The sequence below is a fragment of the Cyanistes caeruleus genome, chromosome 2 (genome assembly GCF_971803275.1).
Source record: "Cyanistes caeruleus chromosome 2, bCyaCae1.hap1.1, whole genome shotgun sequence".
Taxonomy (NCBI): Eukaryota; Metazoa; Chordata; class Aves; order Passeriformes; family Paridae; genus Cyanistes; species Cyanistes caeruleus.
The window spans coordinates 50,852,027-50,873,394 of record NC_141702.1 but is presented as its reverse complement, the minus strand read 5'-3'; the positions used below and the strand labels follow the sequence as shown (position 1 = coordinate 50,873,394).

Below are 21,368 nucleotides of genomic sequence, written 5' to 3'. Positions count from 1 at the left end.
GATTTCAAACTATTTCAAAATAAGTTGTGCTACTTTTCAGCTTCCACCTCAACACTTCTGCCAAAGTAGCTAATACAATAAAGACAGCATAAATTTACAGGAAAACCACAATCTTGCCTGAAGCTTTTAGCACTCTGTAAAATTAGTTTTCTTCTTGCACATATCAGCTATGCCTATTTTATTAGTTTTTCTCAATTAACACCATGCAGAAGAAAATTCAGTGATGTACCTGTCCTTGGCCACTGGTTACAAAATATGCTTCATTTATTTTAATATAGTTGGCAAGGTAAAGCAAGAATGGATTTCTAATTAAGAACCAGGATCTGAAGAGAGTAATGTGAATATTAGGAGACAGAATATGTTATCAGAGTCACACTACCTGTTCTACAGTCACAGAAAGGAGATTTGTGGTCGATACCATGCTGGGGTAGTGCAGTGGCAACAGCACCATTACCTCTTTTCCCAAGCTACTGTCTTCCATTCCATTCTTCCTCCCTTCAGTAAACCATGCCTGGTATTAGCAGGGAAGCATCAAATTGTGAATGTTCTCTCAAGTTCAAATGCTATCTTGTTCCAAATCTGTTGCTCACCTGAATACAAAACCCCATGCTTTTACTACATTATTGGGCAAAATTGTTAGCACAGTCAGTGCTTTGAACCACCTCCTTAGCCCAAGATGCTTTTTTTGCACACATGCCCTTTCAAACCTGACATTTTGTGTATTGATTTTGGCTGCTCTAAATACCTAAGTGCTGAAGAGAAGAAGAAAACACCATGTAGATACAGAAGGTCTGTTGATGGGTTCTCACTATTCTATTTTGAAGAACAAAAGCATATATATTACACATCTTTGCAGCTCTTCAGGGGCTCTACCAGCTGAAGGGTAGATTTTTCTGAACAGTTACTGCAGCTTCCAAAACTGTGACTTAGAAACCAAACTTCCATACTTAGAGGAGTTTGGTAAGTGGCTTGGTGCCAGATAAACTAATGATCTAAGAGCTTCCTAATATGCAGCAGGAGGCTTTAATGAAAGCTTGTCCATTACATATGCAAGGATAGGTTATTTGCTGTTAACTTGGATAAACTTTGTTGGTCTTGCACCAGTGAGTGCATTCAGAATCTCCCAAACAACATTTAAGGATTGTGTAAAGTCCACCCTGGCATGTCATCATTTGTTAAGCTACTTTTTCACTTCCAAGAAATTTATTTTTCAGATAATACTCCTGAGACTCTCACTTGCTTTTTCTACAAAAAAAAGTTCTATTTATTCATTTGTTACCATATGAACGAAGTATTCTGAACTTGAATTTAGTGCATTTGAGAGGCTCAGTTAAGTCTTTTTAAAGACCAACCAAGCTAGCCATCTTGTATGAAATTTTTAAAGAAATCAAAATTAGACCATGAAATATATTATTGGATTGATGTCCAGAATGTTCTTAGGTTTATGAGACATATGTAAAGGCATTTCAGTGTATTTGTAAGATGCATTTATTTTGTATTATTAGGTGTAGACATCCCTACACTGATGTATGAGGAGATAGGTCATCCAATTTCTTTTATCTCTGAATGCTCTTGCCATAGCCATTAAGGTGAGATAAGTAGGGATGGAAAGAAGTTCTTTGAATTTCATTGGATATTAAACTGTTTGGGGTTATCCTAAAACTAATAAACCCACACCTTTGTCTAAAGCAAATAAAGATGGAGTTAAGCCCAGCAAAAGTAGTCATTTGCAAAGTAAAACCTTTTGTGGACTGTCATGATGAAAGCCCACTACTGTTCCTGGAACTGATGGTGCCTTTTTTCTTGTTTCACACACCACAATTCTTCCCAGCATCTGGGAGTGGATTTTCTTTGTTCTTCAGCCAAGAACATGTCTATGTATGACACCTTTTCTTGAGGTAGCAGATCTGCAAAGTACAGAGAAGCCAAACTGCAGAACTAGATACCAAAGTTTCTTCTCCCAAGCTGGATGCTACAGAAAATATCTTCAACCTACAAATTTCATACATGAAGGAAGAGCCACCTGGAACTAACCAAGAGGTAACACCTGGGAGAAGGGCCTGCCTAGGGATGCCACCCATCACAGACCTTTTCCCTGCTCTGGTTTGCCAGGCAGCACCTGCACCTACTCACTGCTGACTGGCATTTGTCAGGCCACCACTTGAAATACAAATAAAAAATATTATTCTTATAACCTAAAGAACCCTGCTTCTGAAATTTATGCAGTGACTATTTCTTACACGAGAGGCCTTGGAACCAGACCAACATTCATAACTTCCACATTTCCAGCTGAGTACTCTAATGACTGTGCTTGTTTTCTCCCCACAAGCCATTAATTCTTACCTGTCCTTTTCTCCAATTAGCTCCTAGCTAAAAACTGGAAGCTAAAAACTGTTGAAAGCAAAGAGCTTTTAGAAAGGGTTAAACCAAACATGAGCAAAACCAAAACAAAATCAAACCAAAACATTGTACATTTATTTAAGTAAGACTTGACACTAATAATGTTGACTATCCTGCAAGGAACTGCTCTGAAGGAGTATTTTCCTTTTTATTACCAAAATACTGACAGAGCACTAAAAAGGACCCCATGAGACACTGTTCTCTTGGGGACAAGAGTGGCAAAGCATCTTGTGACATTTACATGCTTCTTGCAAGTGGAAGTGAATGAGATCAATCACAACACAGACCTACTGATCTGATGACAGGACAGTTGTAATTGCCTCTCTTTTTACATGCTATGTTGACTCACCACACCTAATAGTTTGATTTTTCTGATCTCCCTGGGGGAATGGTTATTAGTATCCCTGCCAATGAGGAGTTACCACACCTATAAAAAAAGTAACAGCATTAAAACAAAGTTGAAGAGTCAGTTTTCAATTGTTTACCTTTATTTGCATGTACCAAATTCAAACAGTGATTATTTACACTGGAAAGAATTATTAGGCAGTTTTAATACAACTATACTCAGGAAAAACCCTGTGCCTCTTGCTGGTCTTTGGTGAAGTTTGAGTGTATGATATACATTAGTTTGTGAGGAATACTGGAGTTAGAATTCTGAAAATCCAAAAAGAGGTCAGTGTAAGCTGTTAGACATACACAGTTTTAAAGAGACCACAAACATGTCCAAAATAAGCAGAAGTTATTATTTAAGAAGTTATTATTAAGAAGAAGTTAATATGCAATTATTTTGGACCTTCTGGGCAGAAATTTTTGTGTTGTCTCCCACTGTCACCTCAATCCCCAAAGAATGACAAGCTACACCAAGTTCAAGAGCTGGATCATCACATAGTGAGGCCTGAACTGATGCCAACATATCCTTCATCACACATCACAGAATGCCCCTTGTTTTGTTCCCTTCACCAAACAGAAGGCTGATTTGTCCAAGTTCAGAAAAGCCTTGCTCACATGGCTTTTTTGGAGAGAAGTTCTGAGGTGCATCCCAAGTTTTCATTGAATTTGAAGTTAGTGAATTCTTCAACTGCTAAGAAAACAGTGATGACCAATTCTCAAGGTGGCATAACTGGATTAAATGAAGTGAATTTTGATAGGCAAACTTATCATTCCACTTCTCTGTCAACCCAAGGCTCTGTGTTTTCTGGGAAACACTCTTTGCTCTCCTTATTGTAAGCCAATCTAGCAAGTTTCCTCTTCAAAGTAACATGTTTAGGGAAAAAATGTAATACCAAGCATTCAACAGTGGCCAAAAAAAGAAGTGTTCTTCTTATATACTTCAACACAACTTTAGAAACTTCATAGTCATTAATCCACATTAGAAATTTGACTTTGCAATCCCTTCAATTTTAGGAAAGAAAATAAATTCTGGATTTTTCCTAACATTATTTCAGATTTATTATTAAGTGGTCATTTCAGACTACTCATAGGCACACTTTGGATGATGTCTTTGTATCTGCCCATTCTATATGAATTCTGACTCTGCTGCTGAAGAAAAGTGTGAGCTTTCTGAGCTTTTCTAAAAGTTAGCTGAGGAGAAGGGAACAAATAATATAATTAGGAACAGTACAAAGTAATTCACTTTTATTCAGTTTAGTCTTCTAAAAAACAGTTCTGCATATAAAAATGAATTAGGGTCACTGCTTCTGGGACAACTAAAAAAAAAAACTATTTAAATCAAAGCAAGGCATCCAGCTTGACTTTTTGCTGAATATTTTCTGAACAGATGGGGTGCATGAGACATGAAGAAAGGTCTGGGAGGAAGCAGACTCTAGTGGCTTCTCAGAGGCCACAATCCACTGATGCTTGCTTCAGAATTTCACCACCGATAAATTTAGGAATATACTAAAATGTCTGTATCCTGAAAAAAATAAAAAGAAGAATCAACTCTTTCATGGTGAAAAACAAGTTAACAAAACAAAGTTCTTCTGTTCAGATGGGAGCAAATGGATGAAGCAGTCAGGTAGAAAGCAGTAGCTTAATCTTCAGCATTGGTCATAACCATCTTCTTTCTCAAGCATATTTACAAGGCCACAGAGACAGGCTGGCATAGGTTTAAACTCTAGCACAGAATCAGTCCAGGTGTAGACTGGGTGTGAAAAATGTTTTACACTTTTCTCATGCAAGAAGTCAGTCTCTTGCCAATGACACCTGGTTTTGCTGTATGTGGTTTAATTTTTCTTTTTCCATCTGTCTTTTTGCCTAAATGAACATGTATCCACTGTCTTTGGATCATTTCCTGCTCCTGCTCCCAGAAATTGCTCCACTTTACTTTGGACCCTGAATACAAGTTCTTTGAACTTGCTTAAGGCTGGAACATTATTTCTTGATTTGCTGAAGCAGAAAAAAAACCTTCATTTTTGTGATACTAAAATACCTCAGCTAAGTGTTTGTTGGAATTCTGTTCTGCCTTCGTGCTAATTACTGCTGTGGCTTCTTGCCAGCCGCCATTTTGAAAAGTCAAATACCAGCTTCCAGATGAACAGCAATGTGAAAGACAACAAAAAATCATTCAAAATATATGGCAGCATGAAAGGAAAGCAAACGTTTCCTTGCTGGGACAGCTGCCTAAAAGTCCTGGCTAAGCAAATATCTTATGAAGACAAGGAAGGGTTGTGTCAAAATGAGAGTTTGTCCACATGTCAAAACCAGCAACTTTTCATCATGTCACCAATGTTCACTTGGTGGAGAACAGCAGTGTAACCCTCCACTGCTTGTAGGTCTCTGAGAGCTGGACAGGAGGAGGTGACTGGGACACAGCCAGAAGCAGAGGACAAATCAAGGCTGAAAACTCAGTGTTATAAAATGATAGAATAATTCAGGTTGGAAATGACCTCAAGAGGTCATCTACTCCAACCTCTTACTCAAAGCAGAGTCAATAACTAATTCAGATCACACTTCTCAGGGATTTTGTCCTGTCAGCTATTGAATATTTTCAAGGATAGAAACTACACAACCTCTCTGTGCCAGGGTTTCGTTGTCATCATGAAGAAAAGGCTCTTCCTTACCTCAGGTCTGAATTTGTCCTCCTCTAGTTCATAACCATAATCTCTCATAGCCACAGTCTCTTGCTCTCCTGCTGTGCAACCCTGTAAAGAGCCTTGCTCCACCTTCTCAGCAGCATAAGGAAAGGCTGGTCATAGGTCCTCCCAAGTATTCTCCAAGCTGAACAAGTCCCAGTCCCTCATCATCTACTCAAGTATTCCTTCCTGGCCAACTCCTGCTCCAGTTTATCAACAACCTTTTGGTAAGGCAGAACCAAAACTGGGCAATCTTCTATACATGGTCTAATGAGTGCTGCCCAGGATGATGCTATGCCTCCCATGGTAAGTAAAGCTTAGTTTGCTGTGGGCAATGCACAGAGCAGGGTAAGATGGTTACCGTTGCCAAGAGATTTCAGGTTGAGCTGCTCACCCCAAGAGATGTGAAAAAGATGGGGAACTATGCACTGATACAGCAGGAATCTGTATTCTAAGAGTCTCCATGTTTTGGAAACTGGGCATGGTGACAGATTTCTAATTTGGCTGTAAGACATATAGAACAGAGCATGTGGTACTTCAAATCAGGCATCAAAAATCAGATTTTTTATTCTCAATAGGGCTGGCACCGAGTCCGGTTTCCAGATGGTTTTCTGTTGCGTGTTTCTGTTGCTTAGAGGAACACAGCAAAAGCAGAAGGGGAAGCCCTTCCCCACAAAAAGGAAGGAACCAGGGAAACAGAAGTGAAAACATGAAGAATGAGTCAATAATTAGTAAATTACGTCACTTTCTGTGTCACTTTTCTCCACTAAAGAACCAGCCATGGAAGCTCTCACTTTTATGCCAAACAATTCAATGTTTGATTCTGCTGTCTGTAGTTTTGGCTGGCATTTTCCAGTCTTATTTAAACAGTTAGATGCAAAGCAACCCATTAAAATGCTGGTTATTTATTAATAAATGTGGTGTTTGAATTGATGCTCTTGTTTACCATCCCTTCAGATTTCAGTCAGTCTTCATATCAGTGTTTATGCTCTACGCTATACAACGTCTGACTTCTTTTGTTCTTTATCTGCTTTTGATATTTAATTATTCAAACTGCTTGATGACTGCATTAGGGTCTGGTTTAGTTGTTTCCATAGTTGGAAATTTTCCGTACAGCTCACCAATTGCACATTCATTTATTAGTCTGATTAAAAGCCAGTGGGAAATTTCAGTTTAAGAATTTGAACCCTGGAATAGCTGTGGCTTCTAAAAGGTGCTCAGCACAGCTTCAGGGCACATACTTAGTACAGTTGGGGATGTGACAATGTTGACCTAAAGGACTGCTAACTACACCCACCTTCAACTATCTCTAGGTGTTCCACTTATTTGTGGTATTACAGCCCACTTAATACCTAGCAAAAGACAACTCCAATACAATAGAGGATAATGTAAAATCAATAAACTGAAGCACACTATACAATCAAATGTCAATTGGAATCCAAGTTGTAGCACTACACACCACTGTACTACACAGCTCCAGTACACAGCAGCACTCACCTGCATGTCCAGTTTTCATAGCTGCATCCTTAAAAACAAATTCTTAAGCACTCTGTACAACTGAGGCCATAAATATTTATTTCATCTTACTTTCTAATTTCATCTTTCAAAATAGCAGTTGGAGGCTTAAGAGGGACTACCAGGTCACAGAAGGTCCAAAGGGTCAACTTTGTGTTCTTAACTCTGCAGAGTACTGAGCAGTGCTGATGTCCACAATTCTCTACCTCTGCTGGGGAGAGGTAAAGCTATTTAGCAGCTTAAAGGATTGAGCCCTATTAAAATTAAAGAAATGTGAAAGACTTCATCAGAAAGGTTTATTTAATTGGGGAAATTTTCTTTTCTAGCAGTAAGACTTTTCCCTGACATCTGATCTCCTGTAACAAACTGGGTCGTTCTTGTAGGGCTATTTTGCTGCTGTGGTCTTGAACCCAGGCCCTCTGAGAAGACCAGCAGAGCAAAGTTACAGCCAGTTATTAAAAACCAGGGTTCCTAGGATACCATCCTGCCTAAAAGCATCCTTAGGAGGCTGAGCCTGGGGCTTTTGGCTGCTGCCAAGAAGCAGTAGCTGGGATATAGAGGAATTGGGGCAGGATGCACAATAGCCTCTAACTCTACTGCTCTTTCAGCCTTTGCCTCTTGACCTTCAACCCATCCTTATAATTTCCTCACTCTTTACTAACTTTTCTCTTTACATTCCGTCTTACTGATGCAGAATTCAAGGTAATAAATAAGCATTGCAATCTTACTACTTTTTTGTGTTACCTAAAACTTACTTGGCTTGAAGGAGCAGTGCAGGCATCTACAGACTGTGGAAAACTATTTTTGCACAGAAATAAGCAGTGTATGAAAAGAGGGGCACCTATGTCCTAGCCCTGCAGAAGCTAAGGAGCACATGTAGCATTGCTGCCAGCTGCACTGTAAAAAGGCAAATGGGTGTTTGCAGCATTAGGACCTATGAAATAGAAGGGTCAGCAAGCAGCATTTTGAAGGGTAATGCAGTTTTAATCCCTGGTCAGAGATTTGCCAAAGGCAGAGAAGGCACTTCAGGCTTGTCTGGAGGACAGCCATGCAGACGCCAGTGTGTCGGTAAAACACCTTTCTTCATGTGCCCTAGAAGAAGGCAGACACAAGCAGAGCCACATAGACACAGCAGGGCTCCAACCAGCTTTGTCTCCTGGCCTGAGATCAGAAAGAGCCACAGACTCAAATGGGGCTGGGGAGGGAGTGCAGCTAAAAGAATTTAATCTTTCCCATTATATTGTAGGCTCCATTGTGCTTGTCACATGTGCTTGTCCATGTGTTTGTCACATGGAAAGGGAGAGAGGAAAGAAATCTCTCCCAAACATCAGTCTACAATCTTCTGTGGCTTGCAGTCAAAAATCAGCAAATTCAGAGACAGACCTGTGTCTGAGCAAGGCTACAGCTTATTTCTGTGCAAGTTATCATACTGTGCACAGGATTTTAAAAGCACAATTATAGCCTCTGACATCCTACCTAAAGGAGTGGAGTGGTCACCATGGTAACACCTGCATCACATGGCAGTGAACACCTGATACCAATCAATCTTGAAAATATCTTTTTAAAGAAACAGCCTCTTGGAAAACTGCAGATGGAGATTTCTTGCTGAAACTAAGAAGCTATAACAAAAATGAAAGTTTTACCTTACCATCTTTTCTTCTCCATACAATCCTATTCTGTATCAGTTTATAAAAGTGACACAAAATAATAAAGGGTAACAGTTCTGTATTGAGAAGAGTGACAAACATTGTAGTACAGCTGACATGTACATCATACCTTGCATTTCTCCCCCAGAGCATCAGCTGTGGCTTCTGAGAATATGGCCATGCTCTGGTTGCTAAAACAAAATAGAAATGTGCCTACTGTAGTGCCCCCCAAGTCTGAACTTCCCAGGACAACAGATTTCCCTGAAATGTTAAAAAAAACCCCAGAAATGTCATCAGTGTTTTTCTCCCTTTTGGCTTTCCAAATCTGCAATTCAATTTAATTGATTAGAGTTGTATGCCTTTGTGGGAGTATAAGAAGAAAAATATGTTTAAGGAAGAGATGCCACTCAGCTTGGCAATGTGGGTTTCTGAAATGCATTCTGCCACCAGCCCTGCAGACGCATCCAGCAGACAAATTCTCTGTGGTTTTTGGCAGGTTGGTTTTTTTTCCCAGCTCTGTTCCACCCCAACAGCCTTTGGGTTCCCTGTGCTGTGACTGCTCCTCTGCCTCTTTCAACAGTCTGCAGCCTCCCCTTATCCCAGTAAGGACAAATAATCCCAGGAAATATCTCATGCACAAAGTTCAACAGTCTCAGCAGTGCTTCCAACATAGCCTTGTTATTTCTTATTTAATTCTATCTCAAGTTATTTCTACTTCCATTATTTGAAAGTCTGCTTCTTAATTTTCCTTTGAAAAATACCTTCCTTTCAGATGGTGTCCATCTTTGTCATCTTCCATTTCCTCTACATTCACTTTTTCAAGTAATTCAGAGCTATAATCATCTATTCTGACAGTGCCTCTCCTTTACTGAATACATTTTCAGAACAGGAGAGCCACCAAATCTGCAAATTCCTTTGACTGACAAAAGCTGGCTATCCAGCTGCCATAGAACTGGTAACAAATCTGCACAGAAATTCTTTCAGTATCCTGGAGTTGTGTAGAAAAACAGCAGCAGTAGACACTGCACCAGTCCAAGGAGGTAACGAGACATCCTTTCATGAGCTCACTGAAGTCACTAGAACAGGCCCCCTCTGCCATGCCCTCCTCACTGCTGAGCAACCACAACAGATGATGTGCACAGGAGCTGCTGCCACAGGTTGGTTGAGCTCATGTCTACACCACACACAAAACCAATTAGGAAAATGCTTCTGAAACTTATTTCCAGAGTTCTGATTATATCCAGAACTAACTGCTTAACTCATCAGATGGCCACTTAGAAAACAGATGTCACTATTGCTGTTCGAGAAGACTGCTTTCAGGATTTTTTGAGAAAGAAAGTGCAGTAACTGGGTGGTTATGTTATATATATATATATATATATATATATATATATGTGTGTGTGTGTGTGTGTGTGTCACTTTGCATGTATCCAACCTAAATGTCAAATTGTACTTGTTTAGCTGAGGTAGGTAAAAAAATCCAGTTGTCTCCCTTTTTAACATAATACTGGCCTCTACCTACAGGTGTGTGTTTCAGGAGAAAAGTGAGGCATGTTGCTTTGAAGCTAGAAAAATAAAGGGAATTGATGATATGTAAAATTTGTGGAAGTTGTTCTCTGCCCTCAATATGTTATGCAAATAACTCCCAGCAGCTGTACCAGGTCTGTGTTGCTCTACAAGTCAGCACTAGCTGTCATGCAGTCTTGTTAGATATGAGGAAGTCTGGCTTTAAATCTGCTTTCATAGTGTGGAAGTTGCATTTATTCAGCTGTGGTTCTGACGTGTGTCTCACAGTAAATGGCATTATTGCTCAACAGGGAAACAGACTCCAATGATAGAAACATAAAGCTCCAAAATCAAAATGAAGATGTCTATAACAATGTATTGGGTTTTAATATGTGGCAGGACCTAATTATGGTTTTCAATCTGCACATAATCAATGACAGAAGAGATCCATTGATTCCATTGTTTTTGGCCAGGATCAGAAATCATACTTCAACTATGTCCAATACCTTTTGCAAAGGTAAGTGGAAAGGGAATATCAGACAACTGCAAAAGAATTGTTACAGGATTTAAGAAGGCTCTTGTGGCTTCCTGTGCTTTATCAGCCTGTAAAACAGTACTCAAAACTTGCCCATCCCAAATTCTTGGTTTAAAGATAACATCATAATCCATGCAGTGAAACACACAAATGCAGTCTACCCTCGCTCTGAAAGAGCATTGTCATAAATAACTAATTAACTACGCACTTCAGCCTGGACGCTGAACCTTATACTTACCACCCCAAAATGATGAGTCATTTGTTTCCCATATCCATTTATAAATGAAGGGTCAGCACAAAAAAATAGCAGTGAGGGTCAAAACTGCCATGAATATTTTCATTACCTTTTCTATAAGGTCTACATATACTTTTGCTGACAGGAAGATCAGAAATCTTTCACCTCTGTGCAGCCTACTCATCAGTGCTGTAGGAGCTGTCAGCACTGCAAGTTTTTGAATATATGCTAAGCTGATGTTTTCTGATAAGGCTGCTACTATCCTTATGTGCATGAACTTCAAATACCAAATTCCAGATAGTGAACATGGCATGTGCCTTTTAGGCTGGTGTTCATTTTTAGTGCTCCCTTATGAATACAATCTTTGTATTGGCACATCTACACTGGGAGTCTTTTTTATTCCTAGATGCTGTGCAATAGCAATAGCTAATAAATAGCTTGTTAAAGAGTTATTTATACAAGTACAAAAACAAACCCACTAGATTTAATAATATATTTTCCTTTTTGCACTTGTGTAAGATAGTAGTAAAATAATAACAACTTGATAAATATTTGCTCCAGAAAGAGAAAACAGGATCAGAACAGCAGACCTTTCCAGCAAAACAAGTCAGACAGTCTGCCTTTTAAGTTCCCTTTTCAGACTTCCATTCCTGGCACCTATGGTAAAGTTTTTTTTCCCTAGTCCAGTTACAATTTCTGAGTCTCAGTACTATCACTCAGACACATCTGATATCTTTTTTTCCTCCTCCTTTCAGTGTCTCAAAAAGAAAAAGGCAAAGATAAAGCCTGGATTCTCTGACAGGGTTTTTCTTCACACTGTGATTAATGAGGTTAATGTGATGTACTGAATTTTCACTCAAAGACATCAAAAACCAACATCCCTCTGAAGCAGAGTAGAAGAAAGGCACAAATTCACCTCCTTGCTGCTGGCAGCATGACCTAAAATTGCTTTAAAAGGCTCAAAAGCATTTGGAGACAGATATTCTGCCCTAGTCCATCTATTTCCCTATGAAATCCTTTAGACATAAACCATTGACCAAGCCAGGGACTAAGGCTGGACTCAGCTGCACAAACACTCCAATAGGAATTTAGAACACAAGGGGGTCCTCTTAGAACCCCACGACTCGTTGGGATCATCTCCCTTAACTTTTAGATCTTTATGCTTTTTCATCCATGTTCTCCATGTAAATCATTTAAAATTTGGTTCTAATCCAAATTTTTTGTCTGTGTAGCCAGTCATAGAATGAATCTTGCCACTGAATTTTGTCAAGATGCACCTTCCCAAATTCAGATTAAACCTGCTGCTGCTATTAGCTTTGGCAGGAATTCCTTAAATGACCTAAACCACTCCTCTGTGACAGTCTTCTAAGAGAGAATTCATGGTCCTCATTCTGCCTTCAGCTGAGTTTCCATTTGTTTTAGAAGCCTCCTAAGTGCTGACCTCTGCTAAGAGGCATTTTATGCCAGTTGTTGAGAAGCACAAGATTGCTGTCTGAACTCAGCTTCACTGCCAGGGGAAGCTTCAGCCTACACAAGATCCCTTCTCCTTCATGCTTCCTGTTTCCATTACCACAATGACAGCATCTTATAGGCTGTGAGAGGCAAACTTGCTCTTTCTTCTGAAATACGTAAATATGGCACCAATTTAGATTGTGCCCCGTGTAATTGTATTGATCTGGAGCACTATTTCTCCACCTCAGTGTGATGCCCAGTCTCTGGAGGCTCTGAAGTAAAAAAAAAAATAAAAAGAGGTGTCTATGTTGAAGAAATAAAGATGTGATCTTAAGGTGGATTGAGTACTTTATCTAACTCAGGCTTACGTCAGTGGGAACATTTCCAGGATCTCACATGCAGGACAGGGGTCAAAGAGGGGGATTTTGTACAGGTTTGGACTAGCAGCAAGCAATTCTGCCTTCTGTGAAGCATCTTTGAAACCTGAGAGGATGCACAATGACTTAATTCTCCTCACACAGCCTCTGTTGAACATGAAGGATATTGGCAGGCATGATTTCCACATTGTAAACCCATATGTGAGGAGTTTATCTTGCAGAAATGGATGGAGCTTATCAATCTGCACATTTTTACCATTCCAACACACAGAGAGAGGTGGGCTCTACATCTGAACAGATACTCGAGGTCAATTCCGAAAACATTGTTGGAACTACTAAGCTAAACAGCTTATGCCATAAGCATCATTTGCAGTGAAATAAGTAAAAAACCTGACATTTCATGAGTTCTTTTATCAAGGTTAAAAAAATTCTATAGCTATTTGGTAAATTATCATATGCTTAAGCCAAGTCTCCTTACAGTTGCAGCTCTTCCTTCTACCAGCAACTTGCATAAGGACATCCTACTACTTTCAAAAGAAATTTCTCAGATGCAGGAGAAAAACCCCCAGACATGTTATTAATATTTATTGATAAGCATTTAAAACTCTAAATCTGTTCTAAACATTCAGGAATGAGCAATAAATGAAGATTGTTTTGAGCAGCAGAAAAAGTTTTCTTAAAAACAAATCTGTCTGTATTTATGAGGCTTAATTAAGCAGCGTTTCCTTAACAGTTCTGGCTGTAAGTACATACTGAATTACTTACTCATTTGCAGAACTGCTGAGTTTCTGCACTTCTCATGTGGAATTTCTAAGAATTTAAGTTAAATGATAGAGTGTAAAAATAATCTGCTGTAATTAGGCTTTAGGTATTAATTACACAAGTTCACATGTTTTGTTTACATACATTTTCTTCAGCTCTTCAAATAAAACAATGAGTAACTGCTCTCAACAGGGCAGAGCTCCTGTTTCTTCTAGAGCTGTAACTAGTTCCTGTTTCATTCTTTTCTTCTGGGACATCTTGACATAAATCATTGCTATAATCAGTAGATAAATCATCTGAGGGGTATTCACTGCACATACACCACTTCTTACCTCACACTATTTCTGTGTGTTTCTGTATTTCTGAGAGGCACAAAGGAAACGCTTTTGCCTTCAAAACTGCTCAGCCTGCAATGCACTGGCAACATCTCTACATACCTGAAGGAAAAGAAAACAATGGCTGCAGCTGTAGGGACAGGGAGAGAATCCCACCAGCTTGCAGAGGGTGATGATGATACAACAGTAACATCCAAAAGAGAGGTGAAATATGGCAGCAATGAGGCTTGGCTTTGGGAAGACTGTGCTATCATTCCAGATGTCCTGTCACTTGGCCAGGATCTCTGCCAGAAACCAACACTCTGCAAATTCACACACCTCCACAGATTTGTGGTTTGCTTTCCATTACACACAATCTTAGTATTTCAAATATTCACAGAATTAAGAGGCAACAAGTATCAATTGTTTCTAAGACAGAACCTTCATAATGTCAGGAAGGTGGCTTCAGGGAGAAATTTCTAGATATTTGTCATAAATTTACCCAGGATTTGAAAACTGTGTATAAAGAGCTGAGTGAGAGGTTCAGGTGTAATCAGTAATGCTGAGGATATCATAAAAAACCTGAAGGAAGCAAAATCTATCAAAAGCTATTAAACACAAAAATACTATATCTCACTCAACCCATGTGCTGCCAAGCACAGGACACATGGAGATTATACAGTGGTAAGCACCTTCATGTGTTCATAGTGTTTTCCCTTGTTTTTGACCTCCCTCAGGAACACGACACTACACACTAGATACCCATTTGATAAGAACCAGCTCAACTGTTCCCAACTGCTCTGGACAAAAGTATAGAAACCAAAAACAACTCCGCAAAAAAAATCCCCATTATGTCAGTTCTAAGCAAAAGTAAAACTTCCTTTCCATACCAAAAAAAAAAATCCAAATCATTTAGTCAGCATTGCTTTAAGAAAACCCATTCCCTTCTGTGACAGGGCAGAATATCAAGTTTCTAACAAAGAGAAGACTACAAAAAAATATTTTCAGTTTTGATAGATAACCTCCAACTAGCCCCACAACAATCTCCTGCAAAGAGAAAGGACTATTCTCTCCTGTGGTAAGAAGTCTACTGTGTCCACTGATTCTGGAGAGGTAGAAAGCAGAATCTGAAAGTAGAAAATTACAAGGGTATTTTGTGCTAATAAGACATCAGCTTTCTGATGAAAATGGGAAAGGATTTTATTAACTGTTCATTCAGTTTTGGGTTTTTTTTTTTATTTTATTTCAAAGAAGCATTTGACAATGAAAAAGCACTTTAAAGACTGAAAGAGCTCAATCAGAAAAGAATCTAAGATTATCAATTTTATCTTCCCATTGAAATTGTGTTACCCCTCCACTTGGGCTAAATTCTGCTTGAGTGGTAAAATGGAAAGTTTCACAGTGCACAAAGAGATGAACACACAGTGTTTTGCATACTGATCAGCCCATAAGCCCAACAACTCTGGGTTGGTGACTGCAGAGGCAGCCCTCCAGTGCTGCAGGGTGCCATTCTGAAAGGGCACTGACACAAGTAACCAAACCCTGTAACAGTGCCCTTAAAAGCAAGGTGATGAGGAGGAAATTTAAAAGTCAAATGCCCCAAAGAATCAACATTTGCTTTCCTGTCTACAGAAACTTTTCCAGAGACATCTCTGACATTGGGCAGTCAAGGGCAGGAGATGACAATTTATGTGATGTCTCTACCATTAATAAAGCCATCAGCATAGATGTGAGAGCTGAAGTCAGCAGTTCCAAAACTAAATCCCTCTATAAAACCTATGACAAAAAGGAAAAGGGGTCAGAAGCCCAGACAGACCCCAGCTGCAGGATGTGGTCACTTGCCAATATTTAACTAAAGCAATCTGCTCTCTCACTGGGGCTCTCCAAGGGCTGAATGGCATTTGGAGGTGAGGGGAAGGCAATGAATCATATCTGATCCCTAAAAAGATGCAGAGGGATGGCAGAAGTGGAAAAGAGGTTTCTTCAGTCTTTTTTCTTGCACTGTGCAGTCCAGACACAGCTGCAGCCCGAGGGGTTCCCTAGCCCTCCCTGGAACAACAGCATCTCTGCAAAGAGCAGGAGAAGAAAAGCAGGAATCATTAAAACCTCTGTATACTCTATTGTGGCTTCATTCAATAAACAGGATTTTTTTTTTACAAGTGCTTTGCAATCCTTCCTGCAAGATTCCTTGCTGCTATCAGTAGGGGAATGCAATTTTACATGTCACAAAAACATGGTATCTATACCTATATTTGCATGTGGCAAATAACAACAGGAAGGTGCATAACTGCTATTAATGGCAGAATGGTAGGTCTGAAGCCTGGATGAAAAGCCTCAAGAGAAGTTTTTCAAAACACTGCTGTTCTCTCTAATTTCATGTCACATTGTCACTCCACCTTCTCCTGCTTTGCCCCCACACAGTGTCCTACACAAGAACACCAGTGTCTGTCACACAAGGGTTCCATCAGACAGGCTCTGTAACTGCATTTTCTAATGCTTCTTTTGACCTAACAGGTTATGACTGACCATGTGATATTCCACGTCTGGTGTCACAGAGATCAAACCTGAAATAAAACAATGGAAAAAACCCTTGGCACATGGGATATGACACGGATGAGAACTAAAGGTCACCTCCAGACTCAGTGTGCTGTGATACCAAAACTCAGGCAATGTGGTGGTGTTCTTGCTCTTCTCTCTGGAGACTACAGCTTTTAGCAGCCTGGGAGTGAATGTAATTCTGATATTAATTCACCAGGTATTTTTTCTAGTCCATCTCTGTCAGGTGTGCACAGCAACAACGTTCCCTCTGTTCATTCCAGGAGTGAATTGTTCCCTTCACCTATACTGAGGAAAAGGATGAATACACTTATGCTTATTCTGAGCACAGTTCACATTTCAATGCTGTACACAAGGATCAGGCCACACATCAATTAACCATGCAGCTTTACAGCGACAAGCAGGCAGATCTATAGATTTTTTCATTTGCCCTTGGTATGGAGGACATCTCCAAAAAAAACCAGCAGGGCCAGTGCACCACTGTGCTGCAGAGATCCATCTGAGAGGCTACTGTAGCCAGGCACGATTCGTAACAGATGTTCTGATATATATCAGAAGCCAAATTCACCCTAATTTACCTTCAACTTCCACAAGGCAGAGAGGTATCAACACAAAACGATCTTTCAAGTCCTGGGTGGTCTGTTCCTCAGGTCTTGATGCGTTGTGGGTCTAAGCTGGCTAAAAATACCCTGCGAGGCAGGAAACTGTTCTTTCAAGAGCTGTTGAACAGTTCTTCTAAGGATGCACTGCTTCCAAACAAATGCATAAAACCTCCTTGAAACAGAAATAGAGCAGGATATATCTCACAGAAAGGGACACATGGCATAGGGCCTCAAGATTCCCTGTATTCAGCCAAGTTCTTCTCAGAGATTTATTCAATATCATAAAAATACTCATGCATAGCAATTCAAGCATGCCCATTCCCACTGAAGGATGTCCAGGTTCTACAGTAAAATTATCATACAAGGCTCTGAGTTCTCTGTTTGTCCTGAGTAATGTTTTGCTTCTCCAGAGAATCCTCAGGGCAGCGTGAAGGAGAGGAGACACCAGGTATTTAGCAGAACTACCATGCCTGTTAATAGCACAAAAGCTACTCTGCCCCAAATACCATCAGTCAGGGGTTTGTGCCTAACCTTCTTCCTACCACATGCTCTTAGGATCTATCATTTAACCAGTCCTACACCGTCCCTGTCATGGATGTGTTTTCATGGTCACTGAGTTTTATGAGCTAATACTTGACTTTTTAGAGATGTGTGCTTCGATCACATCTGGGAGCTGATTGTCAAAATACTCAATATTTATATGAAAATTGTATCTGCATGGAGAAAAAGGAAGCAATTTCTACATATAAACTGCTCTTCTGAAATTTTGATCATTCAGCTACGGAACCGGAGGCTGAAAAATAGGTATCAGATATCACAAACTGACACAGATAAAATAACCTAATCAAAAGAGAGTGAGCTGCAAGTTCACACTAAGTCCTTTACTAGTGCAGGTGGCAATTTTATCTGAAATTGTAAACAACTATAAAAAGGAAAATCAAAGTCAGGATTTACTAATAGGCTTTCTGAGATTTCATGCAACAAGAAAATGTGCTGAAGCTACATATCCAGGGAAGCTGTATTTAGTAGAGTGTGGTTTCAGACTGCTTTCAAAGTGACCCGAAATAGTTGAATTGACCTGGAGTCAGGGGCTATAGAGGAAAAACAAATTGAGTGAAAAAACCTTGCCCAGTCTGTGCAGTGGCAGAACCCTTGCTTTGTGCAGCATGTCAGTACATGTTTCTGGGATCATAAAAATTTCACAATGAATTTCTATTATCACATGGTAGGCACAGCTAAATCCAGGGCACATCACTCATTTGCCTCATTAGAGGACACAAACTGCTCAGTCTTTCAAGAAGCCTCCCTGGTGAAACAGTTGTCTATTCTGGGCTTTGAAGGCATCATCTCAGAAGGTAAAGTTTTCCCATTTAACCAGGGACAAGCTGGAGATTCATGCAAAAACCTGCTCCTAGCTCAAAGATCCGCAAAGGAAGGAGAGCCTGCAGCCACAGAAGAGCACTTCCAATGCAGGCTGCCCCACAACCATCCACATCACCAAACCACACACTAGAGGGGATCTTTCAGGTGCCACAGCCTTGACTGTGGCACAAAACAACTCTGACAGCAAGATGTGATTCACCATCAGGCTGAAGCAAAGGCTGAAGATGAGCAGAATCTGTGGCCACAAATGGCCACAAATCCTCCAAGCCAAGGTGGAGGTGTGAGGCCAAAGCCAGTGATGTTTATCCTTGGGTGGCATTTGCTATGCTGCCTGGAGATACTGTGAGCCCACACATCTAGGCTTTGTTGAAGCTCATTCTGGATAGCTGCCCTCACTACTCGGTCCCAAGAAGAAAAAAAAAATGCAGAAAAAAAATCAGGTTTACATGGTAAAAATGCTTCTCCAAGATCCAGTTATGAAAAATAAGAATGGCTTAAATTAATTCCTGAATTAAAAGTAATCAATTTGGTGATGTAATAGAAAAGCTCTTTTGACCTGTTTTTTTTTTTTTATTTTTCAGTTGTTTGGGGTTTGGTTTTTTTTTGTTTGTTTGTTTGTTTTATAATTTTGAACCATCCATCTCTTTAAAGCTCTGAACAATTCCTGTATTATCTCAGTAGGCACTGCTGATTCAAAGCAAGGATTAGTCATAAATCTGTGCCACCCCAGAGCCATTAAAACAACAAGCTGGTGGATGGGAAAAGGGCATATACATATGATAACTAAGATGACCTTTCCTTTAGATATTCGTGTTTGATTACCGGTATCTTTTCTGGTTAGACAGTTCCACCAGTACTCTGTAAGATCCCAGCTCTTCCTGAATTGTGGAGACAAAAATAACACAGTCTTTACCACACCACCACAGTGCTGCTTATCCAGTGCAAAATCATGTAAAATCACCAGAACAATTTTATTCCCAATAATGAAGATACTTTAATAAACCCTATTAAACCCAAACATCATCACCAACCCCAGCATTAAACTGTTGAACACGGAGCAGTTTTCCTATGGGAAATTTATGACCAAAGGAACTATTCTAGGCTTGGTATTTTTATAGCATCCATTCATTTTTTAATGGAGAATGGAGTTACCCAAGATTAAAATGATATTCAAAGGATCCTCTACCTTGAAGAAGAAAAGTAACCTGCATTGGAATGCCGTGCCACAGCCCCCAAAAGATGAGATGACACCTGGGTACAACTGCTGTTGCCAAAGTGCATTCATTTTGTCGGCCGCCATTCTCCTCAACAGACATATCCTGCCCATTTTGGTTACGAAACAAAACCATTCTGACCTTTTATCTCACTCCTCTGCTCAGTAACTTTGATGCCCTTTGTCAAAGTGTACAGACAGGGGTCCTCAAGCCCTTTGCATGTGCCACAGACCTTGTTCCCTGAGCTCTTGCTGCTGTGTCACCTCAGCCCCTCTCCCACCGGTCCCAAGCCTGTCCCAAGGCTTCCAAGTAAACATCCTGTAAACTCAGCACTCGAGATGAGATGCACAGACAGCTCATGAGCTGTTTACCAGTGACTTATTACCAAGTGCACCGTGACCTGAGAAAAAAAATCAAATAAATTAACTGTTATTTTTGCTCCTCTAATTTAGAAAATGAGGGTACAATTTCCTCCAGAAAGCAGATGCCACAGAATTATTAGTGAGTGTTTCCTGGTATTTTGTTCACAGCTTAAACATTAAAATTGGAGTTGTAATAAGTGTTTGTTGAATGTTAATCTGAGTTAAGCTCTATTTTTATCTAGAGAAGTATCATATCAGATGTTACAGTTCACCAACAAATTCTGAATGCCATATTTGTTCAGAGCAGCATTTCTCCTAGGATCTACAACTCCAGAGCTACACTGAAACATAATTAACAATATAACACATCCCTGTAGCTCCTCTGCATCTTCCACTTGCAAACAAACTGGTGCTAAACTCTGTCATATCCCAGCAGCGCTCTCTTCTCAGCTTCCCTTCCTCCTCATCCTCCCTCTCTAAGTTCAGAGACACAATCTACAGAAAACATGCCAAGATCCTTTCTGAAGAGATGTAAAAAGGAGAGCAGTGTCGTGTATATTCCTCACCCAAAATAAGCTTATGTGCCTTTTATACAGTCCATATGCTTATTTTCTTAACAATTTTTGAAACTCCCATACTGAGACCAGACACGAACATGCCATAATATTCCTTCCTCGGTTTCAGGGTTTTCCTGAGGATTTCATTCTTCTGAACATTTCCAGAACATCTCCAGACTCTCCCAAGTTCAGCACTGGCTGTGCTGGCACTGTGCAAACATAGCTCGCAACACCACTGAGTTGTTTTTAGCTCCCATGCTGCCTGAGGCTGAGTATCTTCCCCCTCATCACATCCCATTTAGTGATGAGCCATCCATCCTCATGCTTTTGAATGCTGCACTCTCTCTGAAGAGATGGAGCCTTAAAAAGACATGCTCCAACAAAATAGCATGTCTCTATGTGTTCTGCTGTCAAGGCCTTTGCCCCAAAATCAGAACGAGGTCTTATCCTGCACCTCTTTTGTTCAGTTGTATAAAAAGACTGGGCCTGCTGTCTTGCTGGAGCAGCTCAGACTGGCACAGGAGGAGTGAAGCCAGATCCCCCTGCCAGCTCCTGGTAAGACATCTGAACAAATATCCCCATTTTGGGAACAGCTTAACTTCAAATGGTAATTACGTCTCACCTTTGAGGGGCTCTTGCTTTTCTAAGCCTGAAGGCTGGACAGCCTCCCCTGTCCCAGACACAACCAAGGGATCCGCTGCCACCCGTACATCAAATGTCACTCCTGTCACATGGCAGCTTGGGCTGTCAGCCTCGCTTCTCTTCCTCCATGAAACACTGAAAGTCTTAACAAGGAAAGTGGGATTACGGGAGACATCCTTTGCCCCGGAGATGGCACTGCCGGCTGTTATCTCCGCTCTCCAGCTCTCAGCCAGGAATAG

At 40.3% G+C, this 21,368-nt stretch overlaps 1 protein-coding gene across 2 annotated transcripts in view; it reads right to left on the bottom strand.

Annotated features, from left to right (window-relative positions):
• Positions 1 to 21,368, bottom strand: part of PKIB (cAMP-dependent protein kinase inhibitor beta) — a 74,373-nt gene that overhangs the window by 22,906 nt on the left and 30,099 nt on the right. The gene's annotated exons all lie outside the window — the stretch shown is intronic.